This window comes from Meles meles, chromosome 17 (assembly GCF_922984935.1).
Source record: "Meles meles chromosome 17, mMelMel3.1 paternal haplotype, whole genome shotgun sequence".
NCBI classification, from domain to species: Eukaryota; Metazoa; Chordata; class Mammalia; order Carnivora; family Mustelidae; genus Meles; species Meles meles.
In genome coordinates, this window is record NC_060082.1 from 26,705,882 (window position 1) to 26,724,412 (window position 18,531).

General features: G+C 51.2%; 1 protein-coding gene across 16 annotated transcripts in view; it reads left to right on the forward strand.

The window, feature by feature from the left end:
* Positions 1-18,531, forward strand: part of PLEKHA6 (pleckstrin homology domain containing A6) — a 140,957-nt gene that overhangs the window by 74,431 nt on the left and 47,995 nt on the right. Inside the window, exon 1 of one of the 16 annotated variants that reach the window (XM_045982836.1) lies at positions 9,576-9,745. The exons of 14 other annotated variants lie outside the window; for them this stretch is intronic. The gene's annotated coding sequence lies outside the window, so the exon portion shown is untranslated. Of the gene's footprint in view, positions 1-9,575; positions 9,746-9,783; positions 9,889-18,531 lie in introns of those variants that run through there. One more of the 16 variants, XM_045982835.1, reaches the window with a different exon arrangement.

An 18,531-nucleotide genomic window follows, 5' to 3' on the forward strand; every position in this document is an offset into this window, starting at 1 on the left:
TCTGACCCTTACCCTCATCCTTGCCCACTCTGATGGCCTCATTTCCGGGCTGGTCTGGTTTTCTGCGGCCCTTGGGCAAGGATCCTAATCCCTTTCCTTCTTCCTCCACTTACCTTCCTTTTCTCCTCCTGCCAACCAGCTGCTCAGGGTTGATGAGACGCTGGGTCCTCCAGAGGTCATCTTGCCCCTCTTTCTGGTGTCAGTTAGGGCTTCTGGGTACATGCTTCTGAAGCTACTCAAGGCAGCTTAAGCCCCAAAGGGGATTTTATTGTAAGGGTCAGAGAAATGTCTGGCTCCCAAGAACAAATGAGAACCAAGAAGCCGAGTGCCACAAGTACGGTGCTGGTTTGCTCTTCTGCCTGAGTTGGCTTCAGTCTTTCCTCTCACTGCAGAGACTCCCCCGCTTCATGGTCCGTGTATGGGCTACAAAAGATGGCCTCCAGCAGCTCTCGGGCATGCAGGTCACCTGGAGAAGGACTGATCGCTTTTCTCCCTCAGTCCCATTTCCCAGCCCCGGGGAGAGTTTTCGTTGGGTTGAAACCAGGTGGCTACCCCTGTAAGGAAGCCTGGCCATCAGCTTTAGGAACACAGCTGTTACCATGGTGACTATGTGGGTGTGGGGGTGGAGACAGTTTCTATGAAGGGTGGGTACTTTCTAGTACATGTTAGCCCTTCTTGGGCCTCCAAGCCTAGAGGACCCTGGCTTGAACACATTACACACCCGTGACCTCTCTTGTTCATCTCTTGTCCTGCCTGATCCTAGGGACTGGTAGGTACCTAGTCGGTAGCCCAGCAGTACAACTGAAGGCACCCAGGGCATGGTGTGGTGTCAGTTCTCACTTTCTGTGAGTGGGAAAGGCATAGAACCTGAACCTAGAAGGCGGGTCAGTCCCCCATCTTACCCACAGGTAAAACTCTATCCTTCTAGTGAAGTCCTTTACAAAAGATTTTATTGTTCCATCAGACACTAGGGTGTCAACATCTAAAAACCTCACCGTCGGAAAACCCATTCCTGTTTCTAAACTCAGTTACTCATAATGTAATTGAATCCATTGTCCTTCATTCCACATTGGGCGCAGGAGGAGGACCAATGCCCACCATCTTCTTTAAGTTAGGATTGAATCAGTGACTATGAAATCATCTTCTTACATGAGAGAATGGGAATTTGGGCCGGGGTATAAGAGATTTGGATTTCTGGCTGGCTGCTGCCCTTTATCCAAATGAACCTCAGAGAAGGGATGAATTGTACAGGTGCCAAGTGGTACATGCTTTTCACAGCGCTACCCCTCTTTTTCTTTACACCCTCCTTCGTGCTTTCCTCTGCCAAACCTCTCCCCTCCATCTGCTGTAATGGTAGATGTGGAGCAGAAGTCCTGGGGCTGGAAGGAGCAGAGGGGAGGCAGGCCCCACTTGGCTCTGCTCTGTGACGGGCCTGTGGGAGGGTATTGGAGAACGGAGCACTCCCCTCTGATCTCGCCTGACTCCCCTGGAGCCTGGAAGGTGGGGGTGTCTCCGAATGGAGCAGAGGGAGGGCCTGCGGGGGCCCAGGAGCCCGGCTATTTCTGTAACACAGACCACATCTGCAGCCAGCCACAGAGAAGGTCAAACGCTGGGCGCAGGGCTGGAATGCAAGGGGCCAGACGGCAGGGAGAGCTGTGGTTTCAACCCTGCTGGCAGCTTGGAGGGCCCCTGCAACACCCTTCCGGGGAAGGCGGGCTGGTGGGGTGGGACAGGACTCTGTCCCTGGTGGTGATGGTGTAGGGCGTCAGAGGGGGGTTGGGGCATAGCGTAAAACCCCGATACCTGTTGCACGGAGGTGGGGAGGAATGTAACTCTAGGTACGGGGGCGCTGACTCGTGCTGTCTGCCGTGGGCAGTATCAGGGCAGGCAGAGCGCATGTGAAAGGAAGGTGAAGTCATGCTAAGGCAAGGCAGGAAGGGTCAGACAAGCGCAGGTGAGTGAATGTGTCCGCCACTCAGAGACGCGGACAGGTGTGGCCCAGCTTACTGTGAGCCGTGCAGTTCAGCTGCAAGACCCTACCTTCCGAGACCCTGTCTAATTTGTATCCGTGGCCTTTGTCTTGATGAGGTCCCTTCCAGTTGTATAAGCTTCAGACGTGCAGGAGCGGGCTCAGCCCTGGCATCCCCGCGCACCCGTATACTACCCAGCCCTCGTTCCCTCGCTGCCACGGAATTCGCACGGCCCTGTCCTCGAGACCTGCTCCTCCCGGTGTCTTCCGTGCTCCATCCATCCCCACTCAAGCTTGTGTGTGCTTCTCAAGAGTCTGTGTGTAGTTAGAAAGTTGCCCTGGTTCAGCCCTGCCTTGGTCACAGAAAGACCATCTTGGCTAACCGTGACTTGGCCGCCCTGCCGTTGGCCTGCCTTGCTGTAGCACCTTCGATGAATAATCCATTGGTCTGTGCTCCTTCTTGCGCTGTGGGTCCTCCCTCGCTGAACCCAAACCTCTGTGATGGGGACAGGGCTCCTGATGGGAAATTAGCCCGAGCGAGGGGCTTTCCTTGGAAAACCTGAAGAGCTCTGGTCTCCGTGGCCCCTCTCGTCGCTCTCATTCACGCTCTGGGCAAGCTGATTCTCCATGTCCTGCCCAGTGGGCTCCAAGGGCCAAGCACTTGCCTGCATTATATTGCTGCATGGGTACAGTACTGTAAGCACTAGAATTTGGATCTTCTCCGTTAACTCCTTCCCAGTGGCGTAGTCCCTGGAACTGACTGACTTTTTGACTTCCCAGTGCGATATGACCCAGGAAAACAATATCCGTCTCCCAGTTCAAAGTATGCTAGGGGCAGGCCTCCTCCCGCCGGAGATTCTCAGGTGTTGATGATTCTGGCTTCTGAGGATGGGGGAACAAGGGACCACCACAGATGATCACTTGGGCCGAGGTGCGTAGTGGCTCAAAGGCACGGTAGACGAGATTGAGGAACTGCTAGTGCCGTGTGATGAAGAACTTCTCTAGGAGCAATTATGAAGGATCCATTCTTAGGTAGCAACATGCAAAGGGGCTTTATAGTCCAGATTAGGCCATTGTTTGCTATGAATGAATAGTCCAAGGCAGAGGCATAGATGAGAATGATTTCTGGCATTTACTGGTTATTTACTAGGTTCCCAGCACCTCTTTTAAATTCCCAACCTGTATAATCTCATTGAATCCCATGGCAAACCCGTGAGGTAGGTACATACATTACCCCTTTCCACAGATGGGGCAATGAAGGCACAGAGAGGTTGACTGACTTGCCCAGAGCCCCTTAGTCAGTCCCTGATGGAGCCAGGATTGGAACGGGGGCAGTCTGACTCCAGAGCCAAAGATCTCAAGACTGATGCGGATTCAACTCAGTAAAAATAAACTGAGGGATTAGTTTGTAGGATGATGCACGAGAAGGGAATTTCAAGTTGCACAACTAACATGAAGTGGGAAGAGCACCGGCTTTGGACTGTGTCCTGGGCTGTAGTCCCTGCTCTCCTAAGCCTGTAGCTCCAGGCTACTTACCTGACCTCTCCGGTTCCTGCTCCACAGGCAGGATCCCAGTACCGATCCCCCAAAGTGAGGCAGGTGTTAATTTCCTTTTCGTTTCTGTGCCAGTTGTCAAGTCTTCCTGGGGAGGGTGAGGAGTGATTTGGGAATTCAAAATTAATTCTTGTTTCAGGAAGAAAATGTCCAGCCAGGCCTCCAATACCCGATCTTTTGGACAAGACTTTCTGCCAACCCCATTTCCTACTGTTCCATCTTGGGACTGCCCTGAATCAGAGGAGAGCTGGGCGGGAGCAAGAGGGGCGGGGGCTTCAGGCAGCTCTCAAGGCTCTCAGGGACCCATCTTTCTGCATCCTCTTTTTTCCCCTTCTTTTTAATAATAAGGATATTCTTTTGCATAACCACTGTCCAGATGAACAGATTTAGGGAACTTAACCTTGATGCAGGACTAGTATCTAACATACAGCCCTCATTTAAATTTTACCAGTCATCCCAATAAAGTCATTAGAATCCAAATCCGGGACCACGTCTCTTTACTCCCCTCTCATCCAGAAGAATTCGCCAGCATTTTTTCTTTTTTTTTTTTCCTTTTTGGTTATATAAGCCGCGAGGTTTTTTGAAGAGTGCAGGGACCCTCTCTAGCCCTTTCTGGGCCTTGTCCAGTCTTCCCAGCTCCTTCCCAGGCCCTCCTAGCCTCATCCTGGAGCAGGGCTGACTAAGGTGAGGGACGGGGAGTCCCCTCGTCGGTGCAACATCGATCGAAGGGGTGTCACAATACTCAATTATCAAGAGCGGTATTTAAAAAAATCAAATTAGGGCTCCAATTCCTAAAAGAGCACAGTATCAACAGTTTTAAGTAAAGATAGGATCGATAGCCCTAGCGCTCAGACAACAGGGAAATTCAGTAATACCCATCCGGTTTCTATTTAAAACATGTCATTTATCATGGATCTTTTTTGACGTTTTTATTTTGAAACATATTCCATGAATAAAATATTCATCAATTTCGATCACCGAGTTTTTAGATGGCCCTTACATTTTGTGCCCCCTTGCCCTGCAGGGGCAGTTTCTCCCTCCTGTCCTCCAGTCCTCAGAACAAGGGAGAGAGAGAGGTGGGGCTCTCAGCGAGCCACTCTTCTTGTGCCCTGGCCATAGTGGCGAGGAGGAGGGAGGGTGGGGCACAGAGAGTAGAGGAGGGAGAGGAGGGGTACAGAGGCCTGGAGCCCAGCCGGGTCTCTGGCCTGGAGCCCTCTAACAGCTTCCAGCTGCTTCCACACCCACCAGACTTCCTGCCTTGGGAGTGGTGTTTGGTTGTCCCCCTCCCCCTTCTCATCAAATGTGTGATCTGATTAGATCCTTGGATCCTGTCATCTCTAATAGTCTCCTCTCTCTTAAAACTGTGTGGTTCCCCTTTAATCCATCCTCTTCTGACCCTCTATCTGCTCCTATTTTCATCAGTCCTGGGAGCCCCTTCCAGCTCTGTAACTGACCACTGTCCAAGAGCAGGCGCCCAGGGCAGGGTGAGTACCCCGACACTGGTCCACGTTCCACGTTCCAGGAACTGAGTCAGGGCAGAGGGACACAGGTAGGGGGGTCAGCCCCACTGCGGACAGGTCTTGTGGCAACAGGAAAGAGCTAAGGACTGAAGTTAAGAGAGCCCACCAGGGTCTAGCCTTCCCTCCCATAGGGCAGGTTGCTTATTTTGGCCAAGACCCTTTATCTCCTGGAACTTCAGGGGTTTTGTTAAAATGGGAGGTGGTAATATTTTTCTGCCTACCTCATGGGATCATAAAAGAACCAAATAAGATAATGATGAGAATTATCAAGGGTTATATTTCATATTTTCTCTCCTATCGTAAGACAAATAATCCCTTATTTTTATTAAGACCATATTCAGATCTACTACATTATTCTTTTTTTTTCTTTTTTTCTCTGCCACATTATTTGACCTAACTCCGTGAGAGGTGCACAGGCTGATTCAGAGCCCATACCCCTTCCTACCTTGAACCAGCATTTCTTTCTCTTTTTTTTTTTTTAAAGATTTTATTTATTTATTTCACAGAGAGAGATCACAAGTAGGCAGAGAGGCAGGCAGAGAGAGAAACAGGCAGAGAGAAAGAGACAGGCTCCCTGTCTCTGGTGAGGAGAGAGCCTGATGCGGGGCTCGATTCCAGGATCCTGAGACCATGACCTGAGCCAAAGGTGGAGGCTTAACCATTGAGCCACCCAGGCGCCCCTGAACTAGCATTTCTTTCTTTCTTTCTTTTTTTTTAGATTTTTATTTATCTATTTGACAGAGAGCACAAGCCAGGGGAGAGGTAGGCAGAGGGAGGAGCAGGCTCTTGACTGAGCAAGGAGGAGGGGATGCGGGTTAGATCCCAGGACCCGGGGATCCTGACCTTAGCTGAAGGCAGAGGCTTTAACCCACTGAGCCACCCAGGCGCCCCCAGTACACATTTTTTAGTTGAGGGGTCTGGCTTCTTTCACTCAGCATAATTATTTTGAGACGTGTCTGTGCTGTTGTATGTATCAATAATTCACTCCTTTCTATTGCCAAGTCTTCGCCCATTGTATGGATGTAACACTGCATTGTATTCACCTATTCGTGGACATTCGGGGTTTTTTTTTGTAGTTTGGGGCTCTGGCAAACAAGCTGCAGTGAACATTTGTGAACAAGTTTGTATGGACATATGCTTTCATTTCTTTTGGGTAAATACCTCAGAAGCAATGAGTATGGTAATTCTATGTTTAACTTTTTTTAAAAAAAGATTTTATTCATTTATTTGACAGACAGATCACAAGTAGGCAGAGAGGCAGACAGAGAGAGGGGGGGAAGCTGGCTCCCTGCTGAGCAGAGAGTCCAACTTGGGGCTGGATCCCAGGACCCTAGGATCATGACCAGAGCCGAAGGCAGAGGCTTTAACCCATTGAGCCACCCAGGCGCCCCTCTATGTTCAACTTTTTAAGAAACTGCTGAACTTTTCCAAAGTGGATGTACCATTTCCATCCTCACCAGCAGTGGATACGTTCCAACTCACCTACCTTCTTGTCAACACTTGGTATGATTAGTCTTAATTTTAGCTATTCTGGTGGGTGGGTGTAGTGTTGTTTCACTGCGGATTCAATTTGCATTCCCTAATGACTAATGATGTGGAGCATCTTCTCACCTACTTTATTTGACACTGTGTATCTTCTTTGGCGGGGTGTCTGTTTAAACCTTTTGCTCATATATTTTTTTTATTGTGTTGTTTGCCGCCTTCATGTTTAGTTGTAAAAGTTCTTTATACATTCTAGATAAAAATCTTACGTCAGTTGGATATTTCACAAACATAGCCCCTCAGTTTATGGCTTACCAATTCCTTTTGAAGAGCAGTTTGCTATTTTGGTGAAGTCCAATTTATTGATCATTTCTTTAAAGTTGGTGAATTTTGTGTCTTGTTTAAGAAATTTGCCAAGCCGAAAATCACTAAGATTTTTCTCCGATGTTTTCTTCTAGAAATCTTAGAGTTGTGGCTCTATATTTAGACATCTTAGAGTGGTGGCTCTTACATTAAATCTTGGTCCATATTGAGTTAATTTTTTAAGGTAGGGTCAGGGGACTTGGTTTTGGCTTTGTTTTGTGTTTGGTATATGGATCTCTGTTTTTCCGGCAACATGTATTAAGAAGGTTGTCATTCCCTCAATGAATGGCCTCTATACTGTTCTGGCAAATCAAATGACCGTATGTGCATAGGTTTACTTCTCGATTCTCTGTTGTGTTCCATTTATGTATATATGTATCTTTATGCCAATACCACATTGTCTTGGTTACTTTAGATTCATAAAAATTCTTGAAGTCAGAGAGTCTAAGACTTATAACTTGTACTTTTTTTTCTTAAAGATTTTACTTTTATCTCTACATCCAACATGGGACTTGAACTCACAACCCCCAATTCAAGAGTCAATGCTCTACCTAGCCAGCCAGGCACCCCTAACTTTGTACTTCCTTTTGAAAGGTTTTTAGTTATTAGAGGTCCCTTGCATTTCCCTATGAACTTCCCAACCAGTGTGCCAATGTTTACAAAGAACTTCCAAGGACTGTGTTCAATCTACAGAAAAATATGGGGAGGATTGATAAACTTAGCAATTGGAGATCCAAGCAAAGAGGATATATCTCTTCTTATTTGTATTTTATCTAATTTCTCTCAGCAGTGTCTTATAATTTTTGGTATGTAGGTCTGTCTCGCTTGTCTTTTGTCAAATTTATTCCTTAAACATTTCACGTTTTTAATGCTATTAGAGGTAGCATTAAATGTTTTTAAAATTTCAATCTTCATTGTTTGCTGCTAGTGTATAGAAGCACTTCGGATTTTTCTATATTGACTTTGTATGCTGAGCCTCTCCCCCCTTTTAAAAACTCAGTTTAACGGAGCAGGAACCTGGAAATACCGAGGTGCTGGGCATTTGCATGCTATGATAAGCCTTTAAAGAGGCATGTCACAACGTCAGCATCTTTCCCTGTTTTCAGTCAGTAAGTCATTCCAGCAGCAGCCCTGAAGCCAGGTAGCTGGGAGAGGGTGTGCGAGGAGGGGGTGGTATGAATCAGACCCTCCACCGGCAGTGCTCTGCTAGATTTCTGGGGGTGTTCTGAAGATCGGACTGAGTGGGAATGCAGTGCAGCCCCTTTAAGAGACTAGGACCAGGCAGCCAACAGGCCACTGGGAAGGCAGCCCGGCAGATAAGATAAGGCCCCCCCCGGCTGGTTTAAGCCAGGGTCCCTAGCTGCAGTGGCCTGGCTACTGATAGACAAACAGGAACCAGGGGTGATAAGGAGGAGATGCCAGCACTAGACCCAGGCTGGCAAGGCTGGACCTGAAAAGAGAAGGGGGTATTACTGGTGGGTGTGCCGGGTTACGGCACCTGCGTTCTCTTGTGTATCCTATGGATTTACAATCATGTTTTTAAAACCCTAATAGACTATACCTGAAGGCCTTCCACATGGGAGAAGTTCAATAAATATGTTGGTTGAGTTCCTGATGTTCTCTCTACTGATAACTTTATGCTCTAGTAAGATGTTCTGATAAGCATCCAAAGGTTTTAGGGCGCCTGGGTGGCTCAGTGGTTTAAGCCGCTGCCTTCTGCTCGGGTCATGATCTCAGGGTCCTGGGATCGAGTCCCGCATCGGGCTCTCTGCTTGGCAGGGAGCCTGCTTCCCTCTCACTCTCTCTGCCTGCCTCTCTGCCTACTTGTGATCTCTCTCTGTCAAATAAATAAATAAAATCTTTAAAAAAAAAAAAAAAAAGCATCCAAAGGTTTTGAGACTACCTGGTTTCTTGCTCAAGCTAGAAAAATCCTGGCAAGGACTTCCTCTGAAAAGCCTGGAGCTGCTCATTTGCACATATCTGCATAGATTTGCATGTGTCCTACATGTAGATACTTACATGCTGGATTTAGATTTCCCCAAATCAGAAGCCTATTTTTAAAAGGAATAAAGAGGGGATTTGTCTCTACTCATTCCTGCCCACCTTTCATCTGCATCCTCTAAAGATGCAAAAAATAAAAAAAAAAATTAAAAAAAAAAATTTCTGCTGCTCTAACCTGTGAAGAAGACCACTGGAGCCTGGCATCCTTAATGTAGGTCCAAGCAGCCCTCTGCCTGTCAAGGTGTTTCTTTTCATGGTGTCTGTTCCAATTCCTGGTTCCACTCTCCAAACTCCTGAGGGAGGCAGGGAATTATGAAGGTAAAGAAACGCTCTAGCTTGCCAGCCAGAAGCTAAAACACCCGGAAGCCTTCACGGATGGTGCCCTGTTACCTGGACAGAGAAGCCAGAGATATGCACACCTGCCCGAAAGCCCCTTCCTCTCACTTCCCATCTCAGGGCTTGGGATGCTAAGACTACCTTTGTTCTCCCTCCTCCAGGAGTAAATAAAAATATCGTGCCCTCCCCCAGATCCCGGCTCCTCCATTGGCCTGCTAGGCAAATATTTCATAATGTGGGCTCATCCAATTGGGCACCATGCCAGAGCCAAGAGCCTCAGGTTGCCAGTGCGCTCCAATCAGGCGGGGCGGTCTGGGTGGGACTAGAGGGCTCGCGCTCTCCGCATGGGAGGCCGGCATTACTCAGGTGGATGGCATCGCCGTGGGAGTTACCTCTTTGCCCGGGGCTGGGAAGAGGGGCCAGGGCTGTCCATCAGCCAGTGGGAGGCAGCCCAGCTCCGAAGGGGTTAAGGCTGGTCGGCCTGTGTGGCTGTTAATGATTGCTACCCACCAGGGACCTGGTAAGTATTAAAGGAAACCTTTTCCCTATTCCTGAGTGTGAAAGGAGTCAGAGTGAGAGCGCTTGGAGAGGGACCTCGGAGAAGAGCCAGGGAGTGAGTGGTTGTCTGTCGGCCGACTGTTTGTCTGGGTGGTTCTGGAACAGGTAAGGGGACTAGGTAACCCATTCCATCCGCTCCAGCAGGCTTTTGTTACAACGGGATACAGATTCTCAGCTTGGGGCCAGATTGCGGATCATGCTGTTTATTAGAAGGAAATGCAGAGGGTTGGTTTCGTCCATGGGGGTGAACTACTTGGCAGAGAAGCTGAAGACACAAACCTTTGTCTGTCCTGCCGCTGAGACAATGGTTTTGTGTGGCCACCCTGTGCACAAAGCTGGAGCGGCTGCCCTTCCTCCCTCTCTGAGCCATTGTCTCCGGAGAGGGGCTCAGGAGCTCTGGGCAGAAGCGCCTGGGCCTCCGGTGGGCTGATTCTCCGGGACCAGGCAGAGTGGGCCCAGCTGGAGAAGCTGGGATAGCGGTGGCTCACCCTTCATCCTTTTTCCTTAGAGTTAGGTGTGGAGAGGGCCAAAGGAGGATAGAACCGGTGGGAGGCGGTGCTGAGAGTTGGCAGTGGGGGGCAGTGGGGGGGGGGGGCGGCTCTGAAGTGGTTGAGAGAACAAAGTTAGTCATTTGGGAGCCAGATGAATCCAGAAAAAGAGGACCAATTTTTTGGGCTCAGGTGTCTCGTTCCTTCTCTCAACTTCCTGTTCAGGTCCTTCCCTCAGGCTCCAAAACATTAGTGCTCTTTGACCCAGGCACCTGCTGACAAGTCAGGAGCGCGTGGGGAATGTGCACCAGAGTTCTGGGTTTTGCTGGAGCGGCAGATGGACTTTTTGCTGCTGCTGGTGGGGTGTGTGTGTGTGTGCTCACGCATGCACATGTGACAAAAAATGAAAGCCTGCTCTTTCTCCGAAGCAGAAACATTGATGTGACCCCCGCTTGGCCAGGAGCGCTTTGGTCCCCTGTCTCTTTCTTGGCAGGGGAAAAGTTTCCGTGACATAATGATGATGTTAGGTGGCCCTGGAGGGGTCTGTTGGACAGGAACAGAGCGCTCCCTGTGCCCGTCTGGGAGGCAGATTTGGGAGATAAGCAAACCCAGCCTCCTGGTGGCTTCCAGAGGGCGGGCGGGCGCTGCCTCTGGCTGGGCTGCCCACAGGCAAACAGAAACCAGGCCCAATACGTGGGAGGGGCCAGGCCCCAGACCCAGCAGGGCCAGAGCAAAAGCAGCCAAGTTTCTGGGCACGGGAGCCAAGAAAGGGGGGGAAGTAGAAATGGGAGGAGCGGGCCACTTGTTGTGTTCTGCCCCGGACTGAGAGAGGGAGCCACGATGGGGCACTGGCCCTTTCCGTGCACTTGCTCACATCGCCCGCCTGCCCGTGGAGCAGCTGGACCAGCCGACCAGACTGCGCACCGTGGCGGGGGCCTGCCTGGGCGCGCCCCTGCACAGGTGCCCGCGCGTTCAGAGGGGCTTGCTTCAGTGCTTGGCTGGCTGTCGCCATCCTGACACTTAATTTTTGAAGGAGGGGCCTCTGCGTTTGTATTTTGCATGGGGGGCTGGTGAATTCTGTAGGTTGTCCTCTCCCCAGGCCCAGCCAGGATTTGCAACAGCAGCGGAGCTGCTCATAGGCTCCAGCAGGTGTAGGCGGACTCACCTGTTACTCAGGTGTCACTTCCCAAGACGGGCTTCTGTCCTGGCCAGGACCAGCACAGCATCTTCTCCCTCCCCTCCTCAAACTCCCCTCCATTCAGTTCTTCCTTGTGGCAGCTTCTTGCCTCCTGACTGCGTGGCAGGGGGACAGGGATCCCTCCTTCTTGTCTCCCTCTTCCCTTTCCTCCACAGGCCCCCTCTTTCCTTTACCTGGGCTCTAGGCTGGGGTCTAGGCTTGGGAGGGCCTCTCCCCTTCCTCGGAGACCTTCTTCCCTTCTCTGGGCCTGGGAGGTTAATGAATGCGCCCTGGCACCTGCTTCATGTGCTGTTTGCTTAGGAACAGACTGTTTCCCTGCGATTACCCCGGGCTGCAGGTTGGCGGGGGGGGGGGGGGGGGGGGGGGGGGGGGGGGGGCGGTTCAGGGACAGGAAGACTCCCACGCCTGCTGCCCCTGGTGGCAGTCCCTCCAGCTTTCCCCTCCATGCTGGCTTTTCCTGTTCTTCCTGCTCTAGAGCAGAGGACCCTGCAGACAACCTCTTTTCTCTTCTCCCCACCGGCCTCTGCCAAGTTGGCCAATCCAGGAAGGAAAAGGAAGGCCGGGGAGGAACAGGTCCCCCATTCTTCCCCCCTTGGTCACCTCCCCTCCCCCCATCAGCTGGAGCTGCCGTATAACCTTCCCCGAAAGGTCTCCCCAAGCCCACCCCCAACAGGGCTGTCAGTAACAATATTTTCAAACCTTGGAGGGGAGTCTTGATGCCTCTGACTTAAAAATGATGGGTTACCCAAATTCATTTTGATGCGACTTTGAGATGTATCATTTTGCTTTACGATGTTTTTAACTCTGTTGTTGGTGGCCGCGGATTCCCTTCGTCTTGGTTAAGCTGAGGGCTAGAAGGGCACCTGTGTCCCCTGAGGACCCTGAGCAGATATCAGCTGGTAGACCGACAAACGGGGTTGGAAGTAAACGTTTCAGAGGATCAAAAAATATTAGAGCTGGAAAGCGGCTTGTAGAACCTCTAGGCCCACGCCGTCCGATGGACTGTTCCACAGCGGTGGCGCGCGCTGTGACTGTCCTGCCTGATGTGGTCTCCCTTGCTGCCGTGACCATCAAGCCACCCAGTGAGACAGGCTAACTGAGGAGCTGAAATTTTACTTTTATTTCATTTCACGACTTAAAATGTAAATCGCCACCCATGACTAATGGCTACTGAATTGGATGGCACCGCTTTAGAATAATACTACTTGTTTTATGTGATTCCCTTATTTTATTAATAATTAAAAGCTCAGTTATTCGCTGAGCAATTGTTATGTGCCAAGCATTTTCCTCTGTGCTTTAAATTTGTGCTCTTTTTTAACCCAGCAACTCTAGTATCAGTCCGTGTTACAGATGGGGAAACAGACCCAGAAAGGGAAAGTGACCGGTACTGGTCAGCCACAGAGACTCCAGACTCTCACACAACCGCTCATACCCTTTTCCTTAAGGCTAATCCACACACTGTCCACTCTTTGTCTCTGCATGACCGCTGTCCTCAATAAGTCCTTTCCCTTCCAGACCTCACATTTCCTCCCTGGGATGGCAGATGACTGTGGTTGCCCTTAGTCCACAGAGGGGGGAATACGGCAATGACTTTCCCTAGGTCCAGCCATTTTCTGGCTGGTTCCACTGGCGGCCTGTGCTCCCAGGCTCCCTCTGGATCCTCCCTACAGCAGACAGCAATCTGGGGGAGACTCCTCTGCTCTTAGAGCCCTTAGCAAGCTCATGTACCGGCAAGTTCCAGGCTCCTCAGTCCTGGTAGAAGGAGGTGTTCAGAATTTCCCATAATCCACCTGGGTCCCCCATGCTGGTGACTCCTAGTTTAGGAGAGAGGAGCAGCTGAGCCCTCCCTGGGGGGCAGGGGCAGACTCAGCTCCCCACCCCACATCCGGGGCAGCTGAGGGGAACACTAGAGCTTTGCTGCCATCCCTCCTGCTTTACCCCACTCGCTCGCAGGGGAGGACTCCTTCCCCCAGAAGCAGTTGTCTAGGCTCCTGCTTTTCTGACCCCCTTGATTTATTGCTCTCCTCTTCCCCAGACAAAGCCCCTGCTTCTTAGACTCTTATCAGAGTCCGCTGGCCCGTTGGGAGGGGGAGGGAGAGGAGGGACCACAGAGCAGATGGAACTTGCCTTCGCATCCCCCCCACCCACCCAAGAGGGATTTGAGGCTGAGCTCTCCTGCCTCTCTCACTCACCATCCAATATCCCAAAGCAGAATGGCACATGTCTGCTCTTCCCACTATGGGGGGACCACGAGCCTGCTTCTGCAACCCCCGCAGCAAACAGCCTTTATGCTCCCACCGTGCGTAAACAGCCGGTCCACAGCTCCGCACCCAGGCAGGTGTTGTCGGACTGACGTTTAGGGGTCCCCAGACCTGTAGCTCACGGGGGTTACGGGTGAGAGGGTTGGTGGCTTTCATCCCCATTCTCTTGCAGCCAGTCCCCATCAGGGGGGAGCTGGCATCTACCCTCTGAATCACACAGCTCTTTCCCTCTTTTTTCCTGGAGACGAGGAACTCAGGTTGGACAAATAGCAGGAACTTTGTCTTCTCTGTCCTGTCGCTGTAGCTGGGGCGACGAACTCCGCTTCCCTGACTTGGAAATGGGCCTTGCCTTCCTCCTTTCCTCCCGGTGAGGACCAGACCATGGGGGGCGGGGGGGGGGGGTTGTGCCTTAATTTTTTCCCTTTGTTTCACCCCCTTTTTTCATCTGTGTTGTCTGCTACGGAAGGTATAGTTATGTGCCTGGTTCCATTGTTACAAGGAAGCAGTTTAGGTGCCAAACTTGACCCTGGCGAATTGCCGGATTGGGAGCCGAGAAGGCCTTTGTAGCTTCTGAGGGTGTGGAAGGAGGCACATCAGCCTGGTTGCTTCGGTCTGTGAGCACTCGCTTTGTGAAGTTCTTTGGGGGCGGGGGGGGGGGGGGGGGGGGGGGCGGGGCGGGGCGGGCGACACTCTGCTCTGTGGGACACCAGAACCAAATATGCTGCGGTCAGGATGAAGAGAGTCCTTCCAGTGACCTTGCAGAGGCCCAGACGCAGACAGCTGGGCCGCCTCAGCCTCTGAAGGGCACAAGTTCGGGATCCAGCTCAGAGCTGGGGGAGGGGGTAATTAATTATTGCCCTGTCCCTATACCTCAAGGTTTGAGGGGGAAAAGCACCTCTGCCCAGCCCAGGATGACTTCTGGGCCCCAGAATCACAGATCTTGACACTTGCAAGGGCTACCAGCGCTCTGACAGTTAAGGGATGGCCGTGCCAGGAATGACATTTGTCAACCAGAAAGGACACAGGCCTGGCCCACCTGGAGGGTGCTGGGGCATCGCGGGATGTCCATGAGGTGGGCGGCCCTGGGTGCTGGTCAGGGAGCTGGGAGGAGGGCACCCTCCTGAGGCCTGGCACAATAGCTCTTCACCGACCAATAAGGCGGAATTTCAACATTTTAATAACCAGCATGTTTGGGACAAATACCTGTCCTGGTTATCTTCATTTTTCAGAAGGCAAACGGAATTCCATAAAGTAAAATAGTTTGAAGACAAGCTAATCCAGGCTGTGGTATGACATCAGCGTGACAAGTCCCTGTGAAGTTCCCCTGATGGTCACCATCCCCCCTCACCCCCACACATGGACACACACACTATGAACTCTGACCCAGACCAAAGACTACACAACCTGCTGACCCTGCCGTCTGAGGCGACTTTCCAGGCCCAGGGCAGGGGCCAGGGGATGATGCAGGGGCCAGGTGATGATACAGGGAGAGACCAGGGAAGGACATAGTGGGGGGTAGAAACCCAAGTCTGGCCCCTGGATTTGTGATTTCCATCCCTTGGCTACAGAAAGATAGCGAGTTCCTTGGCTTTCTATCTGAGGTAGGGGCCGAGCTCTGGGTGAACGTCCCCCAGCATTCCATAACTGGGCAGAGAAGGTAAGGAAACCGACTTCGGGCCCTCTGGGGTGGGGCTGGGGGTTGTGAGGACAGGCAGAGTGAAGCAGGAAAGAGGGCGACACGAGTCTTACCTCCTGGACACTCAGCTCAGTGGCCTAGCATTTTAGGACATCCCAAGCTTGTTTGGAGGAGGACACCCTATTCTTGACTTTTCGGGAATTACTGTGGCATGGGAGGGGGGAGGGTGCAGGGGTGGAGAGGAGAGGAGAGAAGTAGTGCGAGTGTGAGGCTGGCAGCTGGGTCCCCAGAGCGTGCACAGCAGGTACTTCGCCCTGTAGGCAGCACAGGGAAAAGAGACAGTGCGGCATGGAGGGGCTCCTTCCCACCTGCAGAAACCGGAGAAGTGCCTCCCAGGGCCTGACCTTTTTTGGCCTCTTCTCTGTGTGGCAGCAATAGGCAGGAGGACGGAGGAACTCTGGTGGGGAGATGTTGGCTAGGGCAGTGAATTCTTCCCTGGGAATGACCAGGAGCGCTCCCAGAATCAGGCTCACCGGCACCCCCGGAAACGTAAGCTGTAAGCTGGTTCTCATTGGGACAGAATCCTGGAGCAGATAAAGCTCCCTGAAAATAATGATGAAGGGTGCCTGGGTGGCTCAGTCATTAAGCGTCTGCCTTCAGCTCAGGTCTTGATCCCAGAGCCCCTGCCCCGCATGGGGCTCCCTGCTGGAGTGGGGTGGGGGAGCCTGTTTCTCCCTCTCCGACTCCCCCTGCTTCTCTTTCTCCCACTCCCCCTGCTTGTGTTCCTTCTCTTGCTGTGTGTCTCTCTCAAATAAATAAATACGATCTTTAGAAGAAATAATGATGAGATCCAGAGGGGGAGGTGGGGAGCAGGAGCCAAACCCCTTCCCCTCCTCCATCAGCAGCTGTCCCTAGAGTGTGGATAGTCTCTCTTGGAATCTGCTGGCTGAGGGGAGAACGAAGTGGGAGGGATGGGCCGCAGGCAGCCCTCCTTCCCTGCTCACCCCGTACCCTCTCTCCCTGTAATGAGGTGTGATTCCAGAAGCCGGAGTGCTCTCAGGATGGGGAAGCCTCGCCAGGGCTAATTCTCTGTCAGCAGATTCTCAGGAGCTTTGGAAATGAAGCAGCGTGGTGTGGGCTGATAACCAGGAGGGGCCCAGAGTCTGGAAGGAGTCGAACATATTTTTCTAGTTGCTCAGCACTGATCACAGTGGGAGCGCTGGGTGTCCAGCCCGGACGCGTGGGTGTGTGCGTGTGTGCGCCTGCAAGGGGTCGTGAAGACTTGGGCTGAACGTGCTCCTTTTGTGTTGTGTTTTGTTTTGAATGGGGGGCTTTTGACTGCATTGTGCCAGGGAGCCCTCCAGAAAGAGGCTGCTTCTTGGGGGAGTGTGTTTGGAGACAAACCAGCACTTGGTTTTCTCTGTGGTGAGGCTGTCACTAGGACTTGGAGGCTGAGAGTGTCTCTGGAAGGAGGAAAGCTTTAACTAGATGGAGAGATGGGTGTTTGCAAAGTGGAGAAGATTGGCCTCTGTTCTTTGTAATACGCTGGTGTTAGCACTTCCGGAATGCTGGCCCCTGCGGGCGCAATGCCCCGCCCTCCATACACCACCTTCTTAGGCTTGAGACCGTGTGGTTGTCATTTTCTAGCTCTGGCACCTGGGATACATCTTGATTCGTTTCTAAGCAACATAGTCATAGGCATTATCTCTTATGCATAAAACATTTCACATTTTGAAAATTTACAGCTCGGGGCGCCTGGGTGGCTCAGTGGGTTAAGCATCTACCTCCAGCTCGGGTCATGATCTCAGGGTTCTGGGATCGAGTCCCCACTTTGGGTTCTCTGCTCAGTGGGGATCCTGCCTCTCCCTCTCCCACTTCCCGTGCTTGTGCTTTCTCTCTCTGTCAAATAAATCAATAAAATCTTTAAAAAAAAAAAAAGGAAAAGGAAATTTAGAGCTCTTAGAGCTCTTATTTCATAGAATTAGAAGGTATCTCATTTGTGCACGAGAAAATGAAGAACCAAAGAAGTCAGGTCACACTGCTAATTCATGCTGGTCTTGGACTGAAAGACTGGTCTTGCCAAATTCTCTTTTCACTGATGGCAGAGGCCCTTGGGGCCACCTTTGTAGGTCCAGCGGACACGGTGACCACACAGTGCCCCATCACAGAATCTCCTTTACTGTTTGAGATACTCCCCCTCTTTGGGTGGAATTCAGGAGGTCCTGTTGGAGATGAATTTGTAATCATTTGTCCCCAAGAAATGGAGACCTTTGACATTCCCCTGGAAGAAAAGGAAATAGAGGAAGAGAGGGAAAAAGGAAGAGAGAAAAGAAACTAGTTATCAAGCCTTGTTTTCCTTTTTTAACTATTGTGTGCCTGGTAAGTTCTTCCTGATGTCTAACCTAAAGAGGAAACCTATCATTCTGTGCGGTTTAGTGGTGAAGGAAAAGAAACCCAGCTAGGCATTCTGTGTGCTTGAACCCTGAGGGATTCCGAGCACTCACCAAGCCGGGGAAGCCCCTGAGCCTTCCTTCCTATCCCGTTGTGCTAGCTTCATTGGGCACCGGAGAAGTAATTTAACTTACAACTTAAGCAAAGCCTGTGGGAGGCCCCTGAGCTGGGCTTGAAGAGAAAGGGGATATATTTGCCTTCTAGAGGAAGAAAACTCATTTTCCCAATGCACCCCACCCCCTCCCCCTGTGCAGATGAGCTTAATTTTCTTCGCCTCCTAATGAAGATGGAGCAAAGCCAAGCTATAAATTCAAGGGGGAGCCAGGCAGGGGAGCTGAGTGAGGGGGCGAGGCCGGCAGAAACAGAGCTTCTCTCACAGAGAGGAAGTAATTAATTTTAAGAGAGAGCCGAGATGGGGAAGCTCTTGGTAATAGAGTGTCGGACTCTAAATGCAGGTGGTTAAAAATGAAGTCAGAGCATGGAGAGTTTCTTTTGTTTGTTCATTCAGTCACTCCTTGATTCAACAAATATTTATTTGGCACCTACCGCGTGCAGGCAGAGGGCTCAGATCCCCAGAACCACAGCAGGGCTCAGCTAATTGGCCAGGGATGGGGAGAGGTGGGATCTGGCAACCAAAGCCTCTTGTCACCATTTGCAAAAGTACCATGAAATAGTTGAATGTGTATACTGTTCGGATTTAAGATTCGTTGCTTA